At 46.7% G+C, this 19,575-nt stretch overlaps 15 non-coding genes across 15 annotated transcripts; all 15 read right to left on the reverse strand.

Annotated features, from left to right (window-relative positions):
- Positions 1–997: 997 nt before the first annotated feature.
- LOC142259829 (U2 spliceosomal RNA) lies at positions 998–1,188 on the reverse strand. Its single transcript, XR_012728184.1, has one exon. It is a non-coding gene; the product is annotated as a U2 spliceosomal RNA (small nuclear RNA).
- A 1,117-nt stretch (positions 1,189–2,305) lies between these two features.
- Positions 2,306–2,496, reverse strand: LOC142259832 (U2 spliceosomal RNA). The gene has a single exon (XR_012728186.1). It is a non-coding gene; the product is annotated as a U2 spliceosomal RNA (small nuclear RNA).
- A 1,117-nt stretch (positions 2,497–3,613) lies between these two features.
- Positions 3,614–3,804, reverse strand: LOC142259833 (U2 spliceosomal RNA). The gene has a single exon (XR_012728187.1). It is a non-coding gene; the product is annotated as a U2 spliceosomal RNA (small nuclear RNA).
- Positions 3,805–4,921: 1,117 nt separating this feature from the next.
- LOC142259834 (U2 spliceosomal RNA) lies at positions 4,922–5,112 on the reverse strand. The gene has a single exon (XR_012728188.1). It is a non-coding gene; the product is annotated as a U2 spliceosomal RNA (small nuclear RNA).
- Positions 5,113–6,229: 1,117 nt separating this feature from the next.
- LOC142259835 (U2 spliceosomal RNA) lies at positions 6,230–6,420 on the reverse strand. The gene has a single exon (XR_012728189.1). It is a non-coding gene; the product is annotated as a U2 spliceosomal RNA (small nuclear RNA).
- Positions 6,421–7,537: 1,117 nt separating this feature from the next.
- LOC142259836 (U2 spliceosomal RNA) lies at positions 7,538–7,728 on the reverse strand. Its single transcript, XR_012728190.1, has one exon. It is a non-coding gene; the product is annotated as a U2 spliceosomal RNA (small nuclear RNA).
- Positions 7,729–8,845: 1,117 nt separating this feature from the next.
- Positions 8,846–9,036, reverse strand: LOC142259837 (U2 spliceosomal RNA). The gene has a single exon (XR_012728191.1). It is a non-coding gene; the product is annotated as a U2 spliceosomal RNA (small nuclear RNA).
- A 1,117-nt stretch (positions 9,037–10,153) lies between these two features.
- Positions 10,154–10,344, reverse strand: LOC142259838 (U2 spliceosomal RNA). The gene has a single exon (XR_012728192.1). It is a non-coding gene; the product is annotated as a U2 spliceosomal RNA (small nuclear RNA).
- A 1,117-nt stretch (positions 10,345–11,461) lies between these two features.
- LOC142259839 (U2 spliceosomal RNA) lies at positions 11,462–11,652 on the reverse strand. The gene has a single exon (XR_012728193.1). It is a non-coding gene; the product is annotated as a U2 spliceosomal RNA (small nuclear RNA).
- Positions 11,653–12,769: 1,117 nt separating this feature from the next.
- Positions 12,770–12,960, reverse strand: LOC142259840 (U2 spliceosomal RNA). The gene has a single exon (XR_012728194.1). It is a non-coding gene; the product is annotated as a U2 spliceosomal RNA (small nuclear RNA).
- Positions 12,961–14,077: 1,117 nt separating this feature from the next.
- Positions 14,078–14,268, reverse strand: LOC142259842 (U2 spliceosomal RNA). Its single transcript, XR_012728195.1, has one exon. It is a non-coding gene; the product is annotated as a U2 spliceosomal RNA (small nuclear RNA).
- Positions 14,269–15,385: 1,117 nt separating this feature from the next.
- Positions 15,386–15,576, reverse strand: LOC142259844 (U2 spliceosomal RNA). The gene has a single exon (XR_012728197.1). It is a non-coding gene; the product is annotated as a U2 spliceosomal RNA (small nuclear RNA).
- A 1,117-nt stretch (positions 15,577–16,693) lies between these two features.
- On the reverse strand, positions 16,694–16,884 carry LOC142259845 (U2 spliceosomal RNA). Its single transcript, XR_012728198.1, has one exon. It is a non-coding gene; the product is annotated as a U2 spliceosomal RNA (small nuclear RNA).
- A 1,117-nt stretch (positions 16,885–18,001) lies between these two features.
- Positions 18,002–18,192, reverse strand: LOC142259846 (U2 spliceosomal RNA). The gene has a single exon (XR_012728199.1). It is a non-coding gene; the product is annotated as a U2 spliceosomal RNA (small nuclear RNA).
- A 1,117-nt stretch (positions 18,193–19,309) lies between these two features.
- Positions 19,310–19,500, reverse strand: LOC142259847 (U2 spliceosomal RNA). Its single transcript, XR_012728200.1, has one exon. It is a non-coding gene; the product is annotated as a U2 spliceosomal RNA (small nuclear RNA).
- Positions 19,501–19,575: the final 75 nt, after the last annotated feature.

Genomic DNA, 19,575 nt, shown 5'->3' on the forward strand with positions numbered 1-19,575 from the left:
CCTTGAAAAGGCTGCTTTGCAGAGCAAAAACAAGAAGAATGGTGCGTTTTGCAGCCGCCGCCCACTGCAATGAATCTGAATAACTCCTCCTTTAGGGCGCAAGCAACTCCCCTCCCCCTTGCAGTCTTTCCAATTCACGATACAAAAAGACGGACAGGACAGGTTGCCTGACTTTCCGTCACTGCCACCCTTTGCCATCCTTACCCGTAGAAAGCCCTTTCATCATCCCCAAACCCTAATCTTTTCCCTTTCCTTCCCAGCCCCCAAACCCTGCCCTCTGTACCTTTCTCACCACCCGCTTCCCTTCTCCTGTCATCCCCCTACCACCCGGGAAAAAAAGAGATTGCCCCCTCCTTCCACTAGCCCACCCTCCCACCCAAAGAACAACTTCTTCTGCGCAGCTTGTTTTCTAGGCAGCAGCGCTATTGTGATGTCATCGGGGGGCATTGTGACAAGCCGCCAGTGTTCCGTCTCTTCATGTTGTGCACTGTTCAAACCGAAAATACATCAACAGGCAGGCTACAGAAAAGCTTACTAACAAAGGTTAGAGAGGGGCTTTCTCAGAGGGCTTTTTACAGTTTGTCTATTCCCAATTAGCCGGTTTAGTATACTTAATGAAAGTACTAATTCTTTCATAGGCCGCCCATTCTTAGTATTTGACGTTCAGGTAACAACAGGTAACTTTATTTGGAGTGGAAGCAGAGAGATAACACCAGATGCCAATTGTAGATCCTCTCACACCTGTGGTCACTGCAGCATCTGACTCCACTTTGTCCAAAAGGGATCTATTCCATTCAATTACACATGATCTAGATTAGACTGACAACAAGATACTGCACGGGACATAGCAGAGTTGGTGAAGTTGAGTGGTGATGAGTTTGCTATTTGGATGAATAAAGCAAGTAAAAAGTGTGTTAGATAAAAATTCATTTCAATTCGCTAATCGGGCTAATATGAATCAGGTGAATCGAGTTCTGCTTTTGGAAACTGGGTTAAGAAGGGGTGCACCGTTCCTGGAGGTACTGCAATACCAGGTCAATGCGTGGAGTGGACAGAGCAAGCTCTTTTTCCATCTCCCTGTTCTAAAAATCCATTTAATATATGGTCCCCAGATAGGGGACGTATCAGATATTAAACTGATAAGAACAGATACTACACTTGATCTTAGCCAAAAGGCCGAGAAGCGATAACCAGAATTGGTTTGGGCCTCGAGTGGCACCCTGGCCTATGCCGGACACATCTTAGGGAGAGAGAGCGAGAGGGAGACAAACCCACGCCTACACAAGACATTTTGTCACCCAAGCCAACCCTTGAAAAGGCTGCTTTGCAGAGCAAAAACAAGAAGAATGGTGCGTTTTGCAGCCGCCGCCCACTGCAATGAATCTGAAAAACTCCTCCTTTAGGGCGCAAGCAACTCCCCTCCCCCTTGCAGTCTTTCCAATTCACGATACAAAAAGACGGACAGGACAGGTTGCCTGACTTTCCGTCACTGCCACCCTTTGCCATCCTTACCCGTAGAAAGCCCTTTCATCATCCCCAAACCCTAATCTTTTCCCTTTCCTTCCCAGCCCCCAAACCCTGCCCTCTGTACCTTTCTCACCACCCGCTTCCCTTCTCCTGTCATCCCCCTACCACCCGGGAAAAAAAGAGATTGCCCCCTCCTTCCACTAGCCCACCCTCCCACCCAAAGAACAACTTCTTCTGCGCAGCTTGTTTTCTAGGCAGCAGCGCTATTGTGATGTCATCGGGGGGCATTGTGACAAGCCGCCAGTGTTCCGTCTCTTCATGTTGTGCACTGTTCAAACCGAAAATACATCAACAGGCAGGCTACAGAAAAGCTTACTAACAAAGGTTAGAGAGGGGCTTTCTCAGAGGGCTTTTTACAGTTTGTCTATTCCCAATTAGCCGGTTTAGTATACTTAATGAAAGTACTAATTCTTTCATAGGCCGCCCATTCTTAGTATTTGACGTTCAGGTAACAACAGGTAACTTTATTTGGAGTGGAAGCAGAGAGATAACACCAGATGCCAATTGTAGATCCTCTCACACCTGTGGTCACTGCAGCATCTGACTCCACTTTGTCCAAAAGGGATCTATTCCATTCAATTACACATGATCTAGATTAGACTGACAACAAGATACTGCACGGGACATAGCAGAGTTGGTGAAGTTGAGTGGTGATGAGTTTGCTATTTGGATGAATAAAGCAAGTAAAAAGTGTGTTAGATAAAAATTCATTTCAATTCGCTAATCGGGCTAATATGAATCAGGTGAATCGAGTTCTGCTTTTGGAAACTGGGTTAAGAAGGGGTGCACCGTTCCTGGAGGTACTGCAATACCAGGTCAATGCGTGGAGTGGACAGAGCAAGCTCTTTTTCCATCTCCCTGTTCTAAAAATCCATTTAATATATGGTCCCCAGATAGGGGACGTATCAGATATTAAACTGATAAGAACAGATACTACACTTGATCTTAGCCAAAAGGCCGAGAAGCGATAACCAGAATTGGTTTGGGCCTCGAGTGGCACCCTGGCCTATGCCGGACACATCTTAGGGAGAGAGAGCGAGAGGGAGACAAACCCACGCCTACACAAGACATTTTGTCACCCAAGCCAACCCTTGAAAAGGCTGCTTTGCAGAGCAAAAACAAGAAGAATGGTGCGTTTTGCAGCCGCCGCCCACTGCAATGAATCTGAAAAACTCCTCCTTTAGGGCGCAAGCAACTCCCCTCCCCCTTGCAGTCTTTCCAATTCACGATACAAAAAGACGGACAGGACAGGTTGCCTGACTTTCCGTCACTGCCACCCTTTGCCATCCTTACCCGTAGAAAGCCCTTTCATCATCCCCAAACCCTAATCTTTTCCCTTTCCTTCCCAGCCCCCAAACCCTGCCCTCTGTACCTTTCTCACCACCCGCTTCCCTTCTCCTGTCATCCCCCTACCACCCGGGAAAAAAAGAGATTGCCCCCTCCTTCCACTAGCCCACCCTCCCACCCAAAGAACAACTTCTTCTGCGCAGCTTGTTTTCTAGGCAGCAGCGCTATTGTGATGTCATCGGGGGGCATTGTGACAAGCCGCCAGTGTTCCGTCTCTTCATGTTGTGCACTGTTCAAACCGAAAATACATCAACAGGCAGGCTACAGAAAAGCTTACTAACAAAGGTTAGAGAGGGGCTTTCTCAGAGGGCTTTTTACAGTTTGTCTATTCCCAATTAGCCGGTTTAGTATACTTAATGAAAGTACTAATTCTTTCATAGGCCGCCCATTCTTAGTATTTGACGTTCAGGTAACAACAGGTAACTTTATTTGGAGTGGAAGTAGAGAGATAACACCAGATGCCAATTGTAGATCCTCTCACACCTGTGGTCACTGCAGCATCTGACTCCACTTTGTCCAAAAGGGATCTATTCCATTCAATTACACATGATCTAGATTAGACTGACAACAAGATACTGCACGGGACATAGCAGAGTTGGTGAAGTTGAGTGGTGATGAGTTTGCTATTTGGATGAATAAAGCAAGTAAAAAGTGTGTTAGATAAAAATTCATTTCAATTCGCTAATCGGGCTAATATGAATCAGGTGAATCGAGTTCTGCTTTTGGAAACTGGGTTAAGAAGGGGTGCACCGTTCCTGGAGGTACTGCAATACCAGGTCAATGCGTGGAGTGGACAGAGCAAGCTCTTTTTCCATCTCCCTGTTCTAAAAATCCATTTAATATATGGTCCCCAGATAGGGGACGTATCAGATATTAAACTGATAAGAACAGATACTACACTTGATCTTAGCCAAAAGGCCGAGAAGCGATAACCAGAATTGGTTTGGGCCTCGAGTGGCACCCTGGCCTATGCCGGACACATCTTAGGGAGAGAGAGCGAGAGGGAGACAAACCCACGCCTACACAAGACATTTTGTCACCCAAGCCAACCCTTGAAAAGGCTGCTTTGCAGAGCAAAAACAAGAAGAATGGTGCGTTTTGCAGCCGCCGCCCACTGCAATGAATCTGAAAAACTCCTCCTTTAGGGCGCAAGCAACTCCCCTCCCCCTTGCAGTCTTTCCAATTCACGATACAAAAAGACGGACAGGACAGGTTGCCTGACTTTCCGTCACTGCCACCCTTTGCCATCCTTACCCGTAGAAAGCCCTTTCATCATCCCCAAACCCTAATCTTTTCCCTTTCCTTCCCAGCCCCCAAACCCTGCCCTCTGTACCTTTCTCACCACCCGCTTCCCTTCTCCTGTCATCCCCCTACCACCCGGGAAAAAAAGAGATTGCCCCCTCCTTCCACTAGCCCACCCTCCCACCCAAAGAACAACTTCTTCTGCGCAGCTTGTTTTCTAGGCAGCAGCGCTATTGTGATGTCATCGGGGGGCATTGTGACAAGCCGCCAGTGTTCCGTCTCTTCATGTTGTGCACTGTTCAAACCGAAAATACATCAACAGGCAGGCTACAGAAAAGCTTACTAACAAAGGTTAGAGAGGGGCTTTCTCAGAGGGCTTTTTACAGTTTGTCTATTCCCAATTAGCCGGTTTAGTATACTTAATGAAAGTACTAATTCTTTCATAGGCCGCCCATTCTTAGTATTTGACGTTCAGGTAACAACAGGTAACTTTATTTGGAGTGGAAGCAGAGAGATAACACCAGATGCCAATTGTAGATCCTCTCACACCTGTGGTCACTGCAGCATCTGACTCCACTTTGTCCAAAAGGGATCTATTCCATTCAATTACACATGATCTAGATTAGACTGACAACAAGATACTGCACGGGACATAGCAGAGTTGGTGAAGTTGAGTGGTGATGAGTTTGCTATTTGGATGAATAAAGCAAGTAAAAAGTGTGTTAGATAAAAATTCATTTCAATTCGCTAATCGGGCTAATATGAATCAGGTGAATCGAGTTCTGCTTTTGGAAACTGGGTTAAGAAGGGGTGCACCGTTCCTGGAGGTACTGCAATACCAGGTCAATGCGTGGAGTGGACAGAGCAAGCTCTTTTTCCATCTCCCTGTTCTAAAAATCCATTTAATATATGGTCCCCAGATAGGGGACGTATCAGATATTAAACTGATAAGAACAGATACTACACTTGATCTTAGCCAAAAGGCCGAGAAGCGATAACCAGAATTGGTTTGGGCCTCGAGTGGAACCCTGGCCTATGCCGGACACATCTTAGGGAGAGAGAGCGAGAGGGAGACAAACCCACGCCTACACAAGACATTTTGTCACCCAAGCCAACCCTTGAAAAGGCTGCTTTGCAGAGCAAAAACAAGAAGAATGGTGCGTTTTGCAGCCGCCGCCCACTGCAATGAATCTGAAAAACTCCTCCTTTAGGGCGCAAGCAACTCCCCTCCCCCTTGCAGTCTTTCCAATTCACGATACAAAAAGACGGACAGGACAGGTTGCCTGACTTTCCGTCACTGCCACCCTTTGCCATCCTTACCCGTAGAAAGCCCTTTCATCATCCCCAAACCCTAATCTTTTCCCTTTCCTTCCCAGCCCCCAAACCCTGCCCTCTGTACCTTTCTCACCACCCGCTTCCCTTCTCCTGTCATCCCCCTACCACCCGGGAAAAAAAGAGATTGCCCCCTCCTTCCACTAGCCCACCCTCCCACCCAAAGAACAACTTCTTCTGCGCAGCTTGTTTTCTAGGCAGCAGCGCTATTGTGATGTCATCGGGGGGCATTGTGACAAGCCGCCAGTGTTCCGTCTCTTCATGTTGTGCACTGTTCAAACCGAAAATACATCAACAGGCAGGCTACAGAAAAGCTTACTAACAAAGGTTAGAGAGGGGCTTTCTCAGAGGGCTTTTTACAGTTTGTCTATTCCCAATTAGCCGGTTTAGTATACTTAATGAAAGTACTAATTCTTTCATAGGCCGCCCATTCTTAGTATTTGACGTTCAGGTAACAACAGGTAACTTTATTTGGAGTGGAAGCAGAGAGATAACACCAGATGCCAATTGTAGATCCTCTCACACCTGTGGTCACTGCAGCATCTGACTCCACTTTGTCCAAAAGGGATCTATTCCATTCAATTACACATGATCTAGATTAGACTGACAACAAGATACTGCACGGGACATAGCAGAGTTGGTGAAGTTGAGTGGTGATGAGTTTGCTATTTGGATGAATAAAGCAAGTAAAAAGTGTGTTAGATAAAAATTCATTTCAATTCGCTAATCGGGCTAATATGAATCAGGTGAATCGAGTTCTGCTTTTGGAAACTGGGTTAAGAAGGGGTGCACCGTTCCTGGAGGTACTGCAATACCAGGTCAATGCGTGGAGTGGACAGAGCAAGCTCTTTTTCCATCTCCCTGTTCTAAAAATCCATTTAATATATGGTCCCCAGATAGGGGACGTATCAGATATTAAACTGATAAGAACAGATACTACACTTGATCTTAGCCAAAAGGCCGAGAAGCGATAACCAGAATTGGTTTGGGCCTCGAGTGGCACCCTGGCCTATGCCGGACACATCTTAGGGAGAGAGAGCGAGAGGGAGACAAACCCACGCCTACACAAGACATTTTGTCACCCAAGCCAACCCTTGAAAAGGCTGCTTTGCAGAGCAAAAACAAGAAGAATGGTGCGTTTTGCAGCCGCCGCCCACTGCAATGAATCTGAATAACTCCTCCTTTAGGGCGCAAGCAACTCCCCTCCCCCTTGCAGTCTTTCCAATTCACGATACAAAAAGACGGACAGGACAGGTTGCCTGACTTTCCGTCACTGCCACCCTTTGCCATCCTTACCCGTAGAAAGCCCTTTCATCATCCCCAAACCCTAATCTTTTCCCTTTCCTTCCCAGCCCCCAAACCCTGCCCTCTGTACCTTTCTCACCACCCGCTTCCCTTCTCCTGTCATCCCCCTACCACCCGGGAAAAAAAGAGATTGCCCCCTCCTTCCACTAGCCCACCCTCCCACCCAAAGAACAACTTCTTCTGCGCAGCTTGTTTTCTAGGCAGCAGCGCTATTGTGATGTCATCGGGGGGCATTGTGACAAGCCGCCAGTGTTCCGTCTCTTCATGTTGTGCACTGTTCAAACCGAAAATACATCAACAGGCAGGCTACAGAAAAGCTTACTAACAAAGGTTAGAGAGGGGCTTTCTCAGAGGGCTTTTTACAGTTTGTCTATTCCCAATTAGCCGGTTTAGTATACTTAATGAAAGTACTAATTCTTTCATAGGCCGCCCATTCTTAGTATTTGACGTTCAGGTAACAACAGGTAACTTTATTTGGAGTGGAAGCAGAGAGATAACACCAGATGCCAATTGTAGATCCTCTCACACCTGTGGTCACTGCAGCATCTGACTCCACTTTGTCCAAAAGGGATCTATTCCATTCAATTACACATGATCTAGATTAGACTGACAACAAGATACTGCACGGGACATAGCAGAGTTGGTGAAGTTGAGTGGTGATGAGTTTGCTATTTGGATGAATAAAGCAAGTAAAAAGTGTGTTAGATAAAAATTCATTTCAATTCGCTAATCGGGCTAATATGAATCAGGTGAATCGAGTTCTGCTTTTGGAAACTGGGTTAAGAAGGGGTGCACCGTTCCTGGAGGTACTGCAATACCAGGTCAATGCGTGGAGTGGACAGAGCAAGCTCTTTTTCCATCTCCCTGTTCTAAAAATCCATTTAATATATGGTCCCCAGATAGGGGACGTATCAGATATTAAACTGATAAGAACAGATACTACACTTGATCTTAGCCAAAAGGCCGAGAAGCGATAACCAGAATTGGTTTGGGCCTCGAGTGGCACCCTGGCCTATGCCGGACACATCTTAGGGAGAGAGAGCGAGAGGGAGACAAACCCACGCCTACACAAGACATTTTGTCACCCAAGCCAACCCTTGAAAAGGCTGCTTTGCAGAGCAAAAACAAGAAGAATGGTGCGTTTTGCAGCCGCCGCCCACTGCAATGAATCTGAAAAACTCCTCCTTTAGGGCGCAAGCAACTCCCCTCCCCCTTGCAGTCTTTCCAATTCACGATACAAAAAGACGGACAGGACAGGTTGCCTGACTTTCCGTCACTGCCACCCTTTGCCATCCTTACCCGTAGAAAGCCCTTTCATCATCCCCAAACCCTAATCTTTTCCCTTTCCTTCCCAGCCCCCAAACCCTGCCCTCTGTACCTTTCTCACCACCCGCTTCCCTTCTCCTGTCATCCCCCTACCACCCGGGAAAAAAAGAGATTGCCCCCTCCTTCCACTAGCCCACCCTCCCACCCAAAGAACAACTTCTTCTGCGCAGCTTGTTTTCTAGGCAGCAGCGCTATTGTGATGTCATCGGGGGGCATTGTGACAAGCCGCCAGTGTTCCGTCTCTTCATGTTGTGCACTGTTCAAACCGAAAATACATCAACAGGCAGGCTACAGAAAAGCTTACTAACAAAGGTTAGAGAGGGGCTTTCTCAGAGGGCTTTTTACAGTTTGTCTATTCCCAATTAGCCGGTTTAGTATACTTAATGAAAGTACTAATTCTTTCATAGGCCGCCCATTCTTAGTATTTGACGTTCAGGTAACAACAGGTAACTTTATTTGGAGTGGAAGCAGAGAGATAACACCAGATGCCAATTGTAGATCCTCTCACACCTGTGGTCACTGCAGCATCTGACTCCACTTTGTCCAAAAGGGATCTATTCCATTCAATTACACATGATCTAGATTAGACTGACAACAAGATACTGCACGGGACATAGCAGAGTTGGTGAAGTTGAGTGGTGATGAGTTTGCTATTTGGATGAATAAAGCAAGTAAAAAGTGTGTTAGATAAAAATTCATTTCAATTCGCTAATCGGGCTAATATGAATCAGGTGAATCGAGTTCTGCTTTTGGAAACTGGGTTAAGAAGGGGTGCACCGTTCCTGGAGGTACTGCAATACCAGGTCAATGCGTGGAGTGGACAGAGCAAGCTCTTTTTCCATCTCCCTGTTCTAAAAATCCATTTAATATATGGTCCCCAGATAGGGGACGTATCAGATATTAAACTGATAAGAACAGATACTACACTTGATCTTAGCCAAAAGGCCGAGAAGCGATAACCAGAATTGGTTTGGGCCTCGAGTGGCACCCTGGCCTATGCCGGACACATCTTAGGGAGAGAGAGCGAGAGGGAGACAAACCCACGCCTACACAAGACATTTTGTCACCCAAGCCAACCCTTGAAAAGGCTGCTTTGCAGAGCAAAAACAAGAAGAATGGTGCGTTTTGCAGCCGCCGCCCACTGCAATGAATCTGAATAACTCCTCCTTTAGGGCGCAAGCAACTCCCCTCCCCCTTGCAGTCTTTCCAATTCACGATACAAAAAGACGGACAGGACAGGTTGCCTGACTTTCCGTCACTGCCACCCTTTGCCATCCTTACCCGTAGAAAGCCCTTTCATCATCCCCAAACCCTAATCTTTTCCCTTTCCTTCCCAGCCCCCAAACCCTGCCCTCTGTACCTTTCTCACCACCCGCTTCCCTTCTCCTGTCATCCCCCTACCACCCGGGAAAAAAAGAGATTGCCCCCTCCTTCCACTAGCCCACCCTCCCACCCAAAGAACAACTTCTTCTGCGCAGCTTGTTTTCTAGGCAGCAGCGCTATTGTGATGTCATCGGGGGGCATTGTGACAAGCCGCCAGTGTTCCGTCTCTTCATGTTGTGCACTGTTCAAACCGAAAATACATCAACAGGCAGGCTACAGAAAAGCTTACTAACAAAGGTTAGAGAGGGGCTTTCTCAGAGGGCTTTTTACAGTTTGTCTATTCCCAATTAGCCGGTTTAGTATACTTAATGAAAGTACTAATTCTTTCATAGGCCGCCCATTCTTAGTATTTGACGTTCAGGTAACAACAGGTAACTTTATTTGGAGTGGAAGCAGAGAGATAACACCAGATGCCAATTGTAGATCCTCTCACACCTGTGGTCACTGCAGCATCTGACTCCACTTTGTCCAAAAGGGATCTATTCCATTCAATTACACATGATCTAGATTAGACTGACAACAAGATACTGCACGGGACATAGCAGAGTTGGTGAAGTTGAGTGGTGATGAGTTTGCTATTTGGATGAATAAAGCAAGTAAAAAGTGTGTTAGATAAAAATTCATTTCAATTCGCTAATCGGGCTAATATGAATCAGGTGAATCGAGTTCTGCTTTTGGAAACTGGGTTAAGAAGGGGTGCACCGTTCCTGGAGGTACTGCAATACCAGGTCAATGCGTGGAGTGGACAGAGCAAGCTCTTTTTCCATCTCCCTGTTCTAAAAATCCATTTAATATATGGTCCCCAGATAGGGGACGTATCAGATATTAAACTGATAAGAACAGATACTACACTTGATCTTAGCCAAAAGGCCGAGAAGCGATAACCAGAATTGGTTTGGGCCTCGAGTGGCACCCTGGCCTATGCCGGACACATCTTAGGGAGAGAGAGCGAGAGGGAGACAAACCCACGCCTACACAAGACATTTTGTCACCCAAGCCAACCCTTGAAAAGGCTGCTTTGCAGAGCAAAAACAAGAAGAATGGTGCGTTTTGCAGCCGCCGCCCACTGCAATGAATCTGAAAAACTCCTCCTTTAGGGCGCAAGCAACTCCCCTCCCCCTTGCAGTCTTTCCAATTCACGATACAAAAAGACGGACAGGACAGGTTGCCTGACTTTCCGTCACTGCCACCCTTTGCCATCCTTACCCGTAGAAAGCCCTTTCATCATCCCCAAACCCTAATCTTTTCCCTTTCCTTCCCAGCCCCCAAACCCTGCCCTCTGTACCTTTCTCACCACCCGCTTCCCTTCTCCTGTCATCCCCCTACCACCCGGGAAAAAAAGAGATTGCCCCCTCCTTCCACTAGCCCACCCTCCCACCCAAAGAACAACTTCTTCTGCGCAGCTTGTTTTCTAGGCAGCAGCGCTATTGTGATGTCATCGGGGGGCATTGTGACAAGCCGCCAGTGTTCCGTCTCTTCATGTTGTGCACTGTTCAAACCGAAAATACATCAACAGGCAGGCTACAGAAAAGCTTACTAACAAAGGTTAGAGAGGGGCTTTCTCAGAGGGCTTTTTACAGTTTGTCTATTCCCAATTAGCCGGTTTAGTATACTTAATGAAAGTACTAATTCTTTCATAGGCCGCCCATTCTTAGTATTTGACGTTCAGGTAACAACAGGTAACTTTATTTGGAGTGGAAGCAGAGAGATAACACCAGATGCCAATTGTAGATCCTCTCACACCTGTGGTCACTGCAGCATCTGACTCCACTTTGTCCAAAAGGGATCTATTCCATTCAATTACACATGATCTAGATTAGACTGACAACAAGATACTGCACGGGACATAGCAGAGTTGGTGAAGTTGAGTGGTGATGAGTTTGCTATTTGGATGAATAAAGCAAGTAAAAAGTGTGTTAGATAAAAATTCATTTCAATTCGCTAATCGGGCTAATATGAATCAGGTGAATCGAGTTCTGCTTTTGGAAACTGGGTTAAGAAGGGGTGCACCGTTCCTGGAGGTACTGCAATACCAGGTCAATGCGTGGAGTGGACAGAGCAAGCTCTTTTTCCATCTCCCTGTTCTAAAAATCCATTTAATATATGGTCCCCAGATAGGGGACGTATCAGATATTAAACTGATAAGAACAGATACTACACTTGATCTTAGCCAAAAGGCCGAGAAGCGATAACCAGAATTGGTTTGGGCCTCGAGTGGCACCCTGGCCTATGCCGGACACATCTTAGGGAGAGAGAGCGAGAGGGAGACAAACCCACGCCTACACAAGACATTTTGTCACCCAAGCCAACCCTTGAAAAGGCTGCTTTGCAGAGCAAAAACAAGAAGAATGGTGCGTTTTGCAGCCGCCGCCCACTGCAATGAATCTGAATAACTCCTCCTTTAGGGCGCAAGCAACTCCCCTCCCCCTTGCAGTCTTTCCAATTCACGATACAAAAAGACGGACAGGACAGGTTGCCTGACTTTCCGTCACTGCCACCCTTTGCCATCCTTACCCGTAGAAAGCCCTTTCATCATCCCCAAACCCTAATCTTTTCCCTTTCCTTCCCAGCCCCCAAACCCTGCCCTCTGTACCTTTCTCACCACCCGCTTCCCTTCTCCTGTCATCCCCCTACCACCCGGGAAAAAAAGAGATTGCCCCCTCCTTCCACTAGCCCACCCTCCCACCCAAAGAACAACTTCTTCTGCGCAGCTTGTTTTCTAGGCAGCAGCGCTATTGTGATGTCATCGGGGGGCATTGTGACAAGCCGCCAGTGTTCCGTCTCTTCATGTTGTGCACTGTTCAAACCGAAAATACATCAACAGGCAGGCTACAGAAAAGCTTACTAACAAAGGTTAGAGAGGGGCTTTCTCAGAGGGCTTTTTACAGTTTGTCTATTCCCAATTAGCCGGTTTAGTATACTTAATGAAAGTACTAATTCTTTCATAGGCCGCCCATTCTTAGTATTTGACGTTCAGGTAACAACAGGTAACTTTATTTGGAGTGGAAGCAGAGAGATAACACCAGATGCCAATTGTAGATCCTCTCACACCTGTGGTCACTGCAGCATCTGACTCCACTTTGTCCAAAAGGGATCTATTCCATTCAATTACACATGATCTAGATTAGACTGACAACAAGATACTGCACGGGACATAGCAGAGTTGGTGAAGTTGAGTGGTGATGAGTTTGCTATTTGGATGAATAAAGCAAGTAAAAAGTGTGTTAGATAAAAATTCATTTCAATTCGCTAATCGGGCTAATATGAATCAGGTGAATCGAGTTCTGCTTTTGGAAACTGGGTTAAGAAGGGGTGCACCGTTCCTGGAGGTACTGCAATACCAGGTCAATGCGTGGAGTGGACAGAGCAAGCTCTTTTTCCATCTCCCTGTTCTAAAAATCCATTTAATATATGGTCCCCAGATAGGGGACGTATCAGATATTAAACTGATAAGAACAGATACTACACTTGATCTTAGCCAAAAGGCCGAGAAGCGATAACCAGAATTGGTTTGGGCCTCGAGTGGCACCCTGGCCTATGCCGGACACATCTTAGGGAGAGAGAGCGAGAGGGAGACAAACCCACGCCTACACAAGACATTTTGTCACCCAAGCCAACCCTTGAAAAGGCTGCTTTGCAGAGCAAAAACAAGAAGAATGGTGCGTTTTGCAGCCGCCGCCCACTGCAATGAATCTGAATAACTCCTCCTTTAGGGCGCAAGCAACTCCCCTCCCCCTTGCAGTCTTTCCAATTCACGATACAAAAAGACGGACAGGACAGGTTGCCTGACTTTCCGTCACTGCCACCCTTTGCCATCCTTACCCGTAGAAAGCCCTTTCATCATCCCCAAACCCTAATCTTTTCCCTTTCCTTCCCAGCCCCCAAACCCTGCCCTCTGTACCTTTCTCACCACCCGCTTCCCTTCTCCTGTCATCCCCCTACCACCCGGGAAAAAAAGAGATTGCCCCCTCCTTCCACTAGCCCACCCTCCCACCCAAAGAACAACTTCTTCTGCGCAGCTTGTTTTCTAGGCAGCAGCGCTATTGTGATGTCATCGGGGGGCATTGTGACAAGCCGCCAGTGTTCCGTCTCTTCATGTTGTGCACTGTTCAAACCGAAAATACATCAACAGGCAGGCTACAGAAAAGCTTACTAACAAAGGTTAGAGAGGGGCTTTCTCAGAGGGCTTTTTACAGTTTGTCTATTCCCAATTAGCCGGTTTAGTATACTTAATGAAAGTACTAATTCTTTCATAGGCCGCCCATTCTTAGTATTTGACGTTCAGGTAACAACAGGTAACTTTATTTGGAGTGGAAGCAGAGAGATAACACCAGATGCCAATTGTAGATCCTCTCACACCTGTGGTCACTGCAGCATCTGACTCCACTTTGTCCAAAAGGGATCTATTCCATTCAATTACACATGATCTAGATTAGACTGACAACAAGATACTGCACGGGACATAGCAGAGTTGGTGAAGTTGAGTGGTGATGAGTTTGCTATTTGGATGAATAAAGCAAGTAAAAAGTGTGTTAGATAAAAATTCATTTCAATTCGCTAATCGGGCTAATATGAATCAGGTGAATCGAGTTCTGCTTTTGGAAACTGGGTTAAGAAGGGGTGCACCGTTCCTGGAGGTACTGCAATACCAGGTCAATGCGTGGAGTGGACAGAGCAAGCTCTTTTTCCATCTCCCTGTTCTAAAAATCCATTTAATATATGGTCCCCAGATAGGGGACGTATCAGATATTAAACTGATAAGAACAGATACTACACTTGATCTTAGCCAAAAGGCCGAGAAGCGATAACCAGAATTGGTTTGGGCCTCGAGTGGCACCCTGGCCTATGCCGGACACATCTTAGGGAGAGAGAGCGAGAGGGAGACAAACCCACGCCTACACAAGACATTTTGTCACCCAAGCCAACCCTTGAAAAGGCTGCTTTGCAGAGCAAAAACAAGAAGAATGGTGCGTTTTGCAGCCGCCGCCCACTGCAATGAATCTGAATAACTCCTCCTTTAGGGCGCAAGCAACTCCCCTCCCCCTTGCAGTCTTTCCAATTCACGATACAAAAAGACGGACAGGACAGGTTGCCTGACTTTCCGTCACTGCCACCCTTTGCCATCCTTACCCGTAGAAAGCCCTTTCATCATCCCCAAACCCTAATCTTTTCCCTTTCCTTCCCAGCCCCCAAACCCTGCCCTCTGTACCTTTCTCACCACCCGCTTCCCTTCTCCTGTCATCCCCCTACCACCCGGGAAAAAAAGAGATTGCCCCCTCCTTCCACTAGCCCACCCTCCCACCCAAAGAACAACTTCTTCTGCGCAGCTTGTTTTCTAGGCAGCAGCGCTATTGTGATGTCATCGGGGGGCATTGTGACAAGCCGCCAGTGTTCCGTCTCTTCATGTTGTGCACTGTTCAAACCGAAAATACATCAACAGGCAGGCTACAGAAAAGCTTACTAACAAAGGTTAGAGAGGGGCTTTCTCAGAGGGCTTTTTACAGTTTGTCTATTCCCAATTAGCCGGTTTAGTATACTTAATGAAAGTACTAATTCTTTCATAGGCCGCCCATTCTTAGTATTTGACGTTCAGGTAACAACAGGTAACTTTATTTGGAGTGGAAGCAGAGAGATAACACCAGATGCCAATTGTAGATCCTCTCACACCTGTGGTCACTGCAGCATCTGACTCCACTTTGTCCAAAAGGGATCTATTCCATTCAATTACACATGATCTAGATTAGACTGACAACAAGATACTGCACGGGACATAGCAGAGTTGGTGAAGTTGAGTGGTGATGAGTTTGCTATTTGGATGAATAAAGCAAGTAAAAAGTGTGTTAGATAAAAATTCATTTCAATTCGCTAATCGGGCTAATATGAATCAGGTGAATCGAGTTCTGCTTTTGGAAACTGGGTTAAGAAGGGGTGCACCGTTCCTGGAGGTACTGCAATACCAGGTCAATGCGTGGAGTGGACAGAGCAAGCTCTTTTTCCATCTCCCTGTTCTAAAAATCCATTTAATATATGGTCCCCAGATAGGGGACGTATCAGATATTAAACTGATAAGAACAGATACTACACTTGATCTTAGCCAAAAGGCCGAGAAGCGATAACCAGAATTGGTTTGGGCCTCGAGTGGCACCCTGGCCTATGCCGGACACATCTTAGGGAGAGAGAGCGAGAGGGAGACAAACCCACGCCTACACAAGACATTTTGTCACCCAAGCCAACCCTTGAAAAGGCTGCTTTGCAGAGCAAAAACAAGAAGAATGGTGCGTTTTGCAGCCGCCGCCCACTGCAATGAATCTGAATAACTCCTCCTTTAGGGCGCAAGCAACTCCCCTCCCCCTTGCAGTCTTTCCAATTCACGATACAAAAAGACGGACAGGACAGGTTGCCTGACTTTCCGTCACTGCCACCCTTTGCCATCCTTACCCGTAGAAAGCCCTTTCATCATCCCCAAACCCTAATCTTTTCCCTTTCCTTCCCAGCCCCCAAACCCTGCCCTCTGTACCTTTCTCACCACCCGCTTCCCTTCTCCTGTCATCCCCCTACCACCCGGGAAAAAAAGAGATTGCCCCCTCCTTCCACTAGCCCACCCTCCCACCCAAAGAACAACTTCTTCTGCGCAGCTTGTTTTCTAGGCAGCAGCGCTATTGTGATGTCATCGGGGGGCATTGTGACAAGCCGCCAGTGTTCCGTCTCTTCATGTTGTGCACTGTTCAAACCGAAAATACATCAACAGGCAGGCTACAGAAAAGCTTACTAACAAAGGTTAGAGAGGGGCTTTCTCAGAGGGCTTTTTACAGTTTGTCTATTCCCAATTAGCCGGTTTAGTATACTTAATGAAAGTACTAATTCTTTCATAGGCCGCCCATTCTTAGTATTTGACGTTCAGGTAACAACAGGTAACTTTATTTGGAGTGGAAGCAGAGAGATAACACCAGATGCCAATTGTAGATCCTCTCACACCTGTGGTCACTGCAGCATCTGACTCCACTTTGTCCAAAAGGGATCTATTCCATTCAATTACACATGATCTAGATTAGACTGACAACAAGATACTGCACGGGACATAGCAGAGTTGGTGAAGTTGAGTGGTGATGAGTTTGCTATTTGGATGAATAAAGCAAGTAAAAAGTGTGTTAGATAAAAATTCATTTCAATTCGCTAATCGGGCTAATATGAATCAGGTGAATCGAGTTCTGCTTTTGGAAACTGGGTTAAGAAGGGGTGCACCGTTCCTGGAGGTACTGCAATACCAGGTCAATGCGTGGAGTGGACAGAGCAAGCTCTTTTTCCATCTCCCTGTTCTAAAAATCCATTTAATATATGGTCCCCAGATAGGGGACGTATCAGATATTAAACTGATAAGAACAGATACTACACTTGATCTTAGCCAAAAGGCCGAGAAGCGATAACCAGAATTGGTTTGGGCCTCGAGTGGCACCCTGGCCTATGCCGGACACATCTTAGGGAGAGAGAGCGAGAGGGAGACAAACCCACGCCTACACAAGACATTTTGTCACCCAAGCCAACCCTTGAAAAGGCTGCTTTGCAGAGCAAAAACAAGAAGAATGGTGCGTTTTGCAGCCGCCGCCCACTGCAATGAATCTGAATAACTCCTCCTTTAGGGCGCAAGCAACTCCCCTCCCCCTTGCAGTCTTTCCAATTCACGATACAAAAAGACGGACAGGACAGGTTGCCTGACTTTCCGTCACTGCCACCCTTTGCCATCCTTACCCGTAGAAAGCCCTTTCATCATCCCCAAACCCTAATCTTTTCCCTTTCCTTCCCAGCCCCCAAACCCTGCCCTCTGTACCTTTCTCACCACCCGCTTCCCTTCTCCTGTCATCCCCCTACCACCCGGGAAAAAAAGAGATTGCCCCCTCCTTCCACTAGCCCACCCTCCCACCCAAAGAACAACTTCTTCTGCGCAGCTTGTTTTCTAGGCAGCAGCGCTATTGTGATGTCATCGGGGGGCATTGTGACAAGCCGCCAGTGTTCCGTCTCTTCATGTTGTGCACTGTTCAAGCCGAAAATACATCAACAGGCAGGCTACAGAAAAGCTTACTAACAAAGGTTAGAGAGGGGCTTTCTCAGAGGGCTTTTTACAGTTTGTCTATTCCCAATTAGCCGGTTTAGTATACTTAATGAAAGTACTAATTCTTTCATAGGCCGCCCATTCTTAGTATTTGACGTTCAGGTAACAACAGGTAACTTTATTTGGAGTGGAAGCAGAGAGATAACACCAGATGCCAATTGTAGATCCTCTCACACCTGTGGTCACTGCAGCATCTGACTCCACTTTGTCCAAAAGGGATCTATTCCATTCAATTACACATGATCTAGATTAGACTGACAACAAGATACTGCACGGGACATAGCAGAGTTGGTGAAGTTGAGTGGTGATGAGTTTGCTATTTGGATGAATAAAGCAAGTAAAAAGTGTGTTAGATAAAAATTCATTTCAATTCGCTAATCGGGCTAATATGAATCAGGTGAATCGAGTTCTGCTTTTGGAAACTGGGTTAAGAAGGGGTGCACCGTTCCTGGAGGTACTGCAATACCAGGTCAATGCGTGGAGTGGACAGAGCAAGCTCTTTTTCCATCTCCCTGTTCTAAAAATCCATTTAATATATGGTCCCCAGATAGGGGACGTATCAGATATTAAACTGATAAGAACAGATACTACACTTGATCTTAGCCAAAAGGCCGAGAAGCGATAACCAGAATTGGTTTGGGCCTCGAGTGGCACCCTGGCCTATGCCGGACACATCTTAGGGAGAGAGAGCGAGAGGGAGACAAACCCACGCCTACACAAGACATTTTGTCACCCAAGCCAACCCTTGAAAAGGCTGCTTTGCAGAGCAAAAACAAGAAGAATGGTGCGTTTTGCAGCCGCCGCCCACTGCAATGAATCTGAATAACTCCTCCTTTAGGGCGCAAGCAACTCCCCTCCCCCTTGCAGTCTTTCCAATTCACGATACAAAAAGACGGACAGGACAGGTTGCCTGACTTTCCGTCACTGCCACCCTTTGCCATCCTTACCCGTAGAAAGCCCTTTCATCATCCCCAAACCCTAATCTTTTCCCTTTCCTTCCCAGCCCCCAAACCCTGCCCTCTGTACCTTTCTCACCACCCGCTTCCCTTCTCCTGTCATCCCCCTACCACCTGGGAAAAAAAGAGATTGCCCCCTCCTTCCACTAGCCCACCCTCCCACCCAAAGAACAACTTCTTCTGCGCAGCTTGTTTTCTAGGCAGCAGCGCTATTGTGATGTCATCGGGGGGCATTGTGACAAGCCGCCAGTGTTCCGTCTCTTCATGTTGTGCACTGTTCAAACCGAAAATACATCAACAGGCAGGCTACAGAAAAGCTTACTAACAAAGGTTAGAGAGGGGCTTTCTCAGAGGGCTTTTTACAGTTTGTCTATTCCCAATTAGCCGGTTTAGTATACTTAATGAAAGTACTAATTCTTTCATAGGCCGCCCATTCTTAGTATTTGACGTTCAGGTAACAACAGGTAACTTTATTTGGAGTGGAAGCAGAGAGATAACACCAGATGCCAATTGTAGATCCTCTCACACCTGTGGTCACTGCAGCATCTGACTCCACTTTGTCCAAAAGGGATCTATTCCATTCAATTACACATGATCTAGATTAGACTGACAACAAGATACTGCACGGGACATAGCAGAGTTGGTGAAGTTGAGTGGTGATGAGTTTGCTATTTGGATGAATAAAGCAAGTAAAAAGTGTGTTAGATAAAAATTCATTTCAATTCGCTAATCGGGCTAATATGAATCAGGTGAATCGAGTTCTGCTTTTGGAAACTGGGTTAAGAAGGGGTGCACCGTTCCTGGAGGTACTGCAATACCAGGTCAATGCGTGGAGTGGACAGAGCAAGCTCTTTTTCCATCTCCCTGTTCTAAAAATCCATTTAATATATGGTCCCCAGATAGGGGACGTATCAGATATTAAACTGATAAGAACAGATACTACACTTGATCTTAGCCAAAAGGCCGAGAAGCGATAACCAGAATTGGTTTGGGCCTCGAGTGGCACCCTGGCCTATGCCGGACACATCTTAGGGAGAGAGAGCGAGAGGG

This window comes from Anomaloglossus baeobatrachus (assembly GCF_048569485.1).
Source record: "Anomaloglossus baeobatrachus isolate aAnoBae1 chromosome 9 unlocalized genomic scaffold, aAnoBae1.hap1 SUPER_9_unloc_5, whole genome shotgun sequence".
Lineage (NCBI taxonomy): Eukaryota > Metazoa > Chordata > Amphibia > Anura > Aromobatidae > Anomaloglossus > Anomaloglossus baeobatrachus.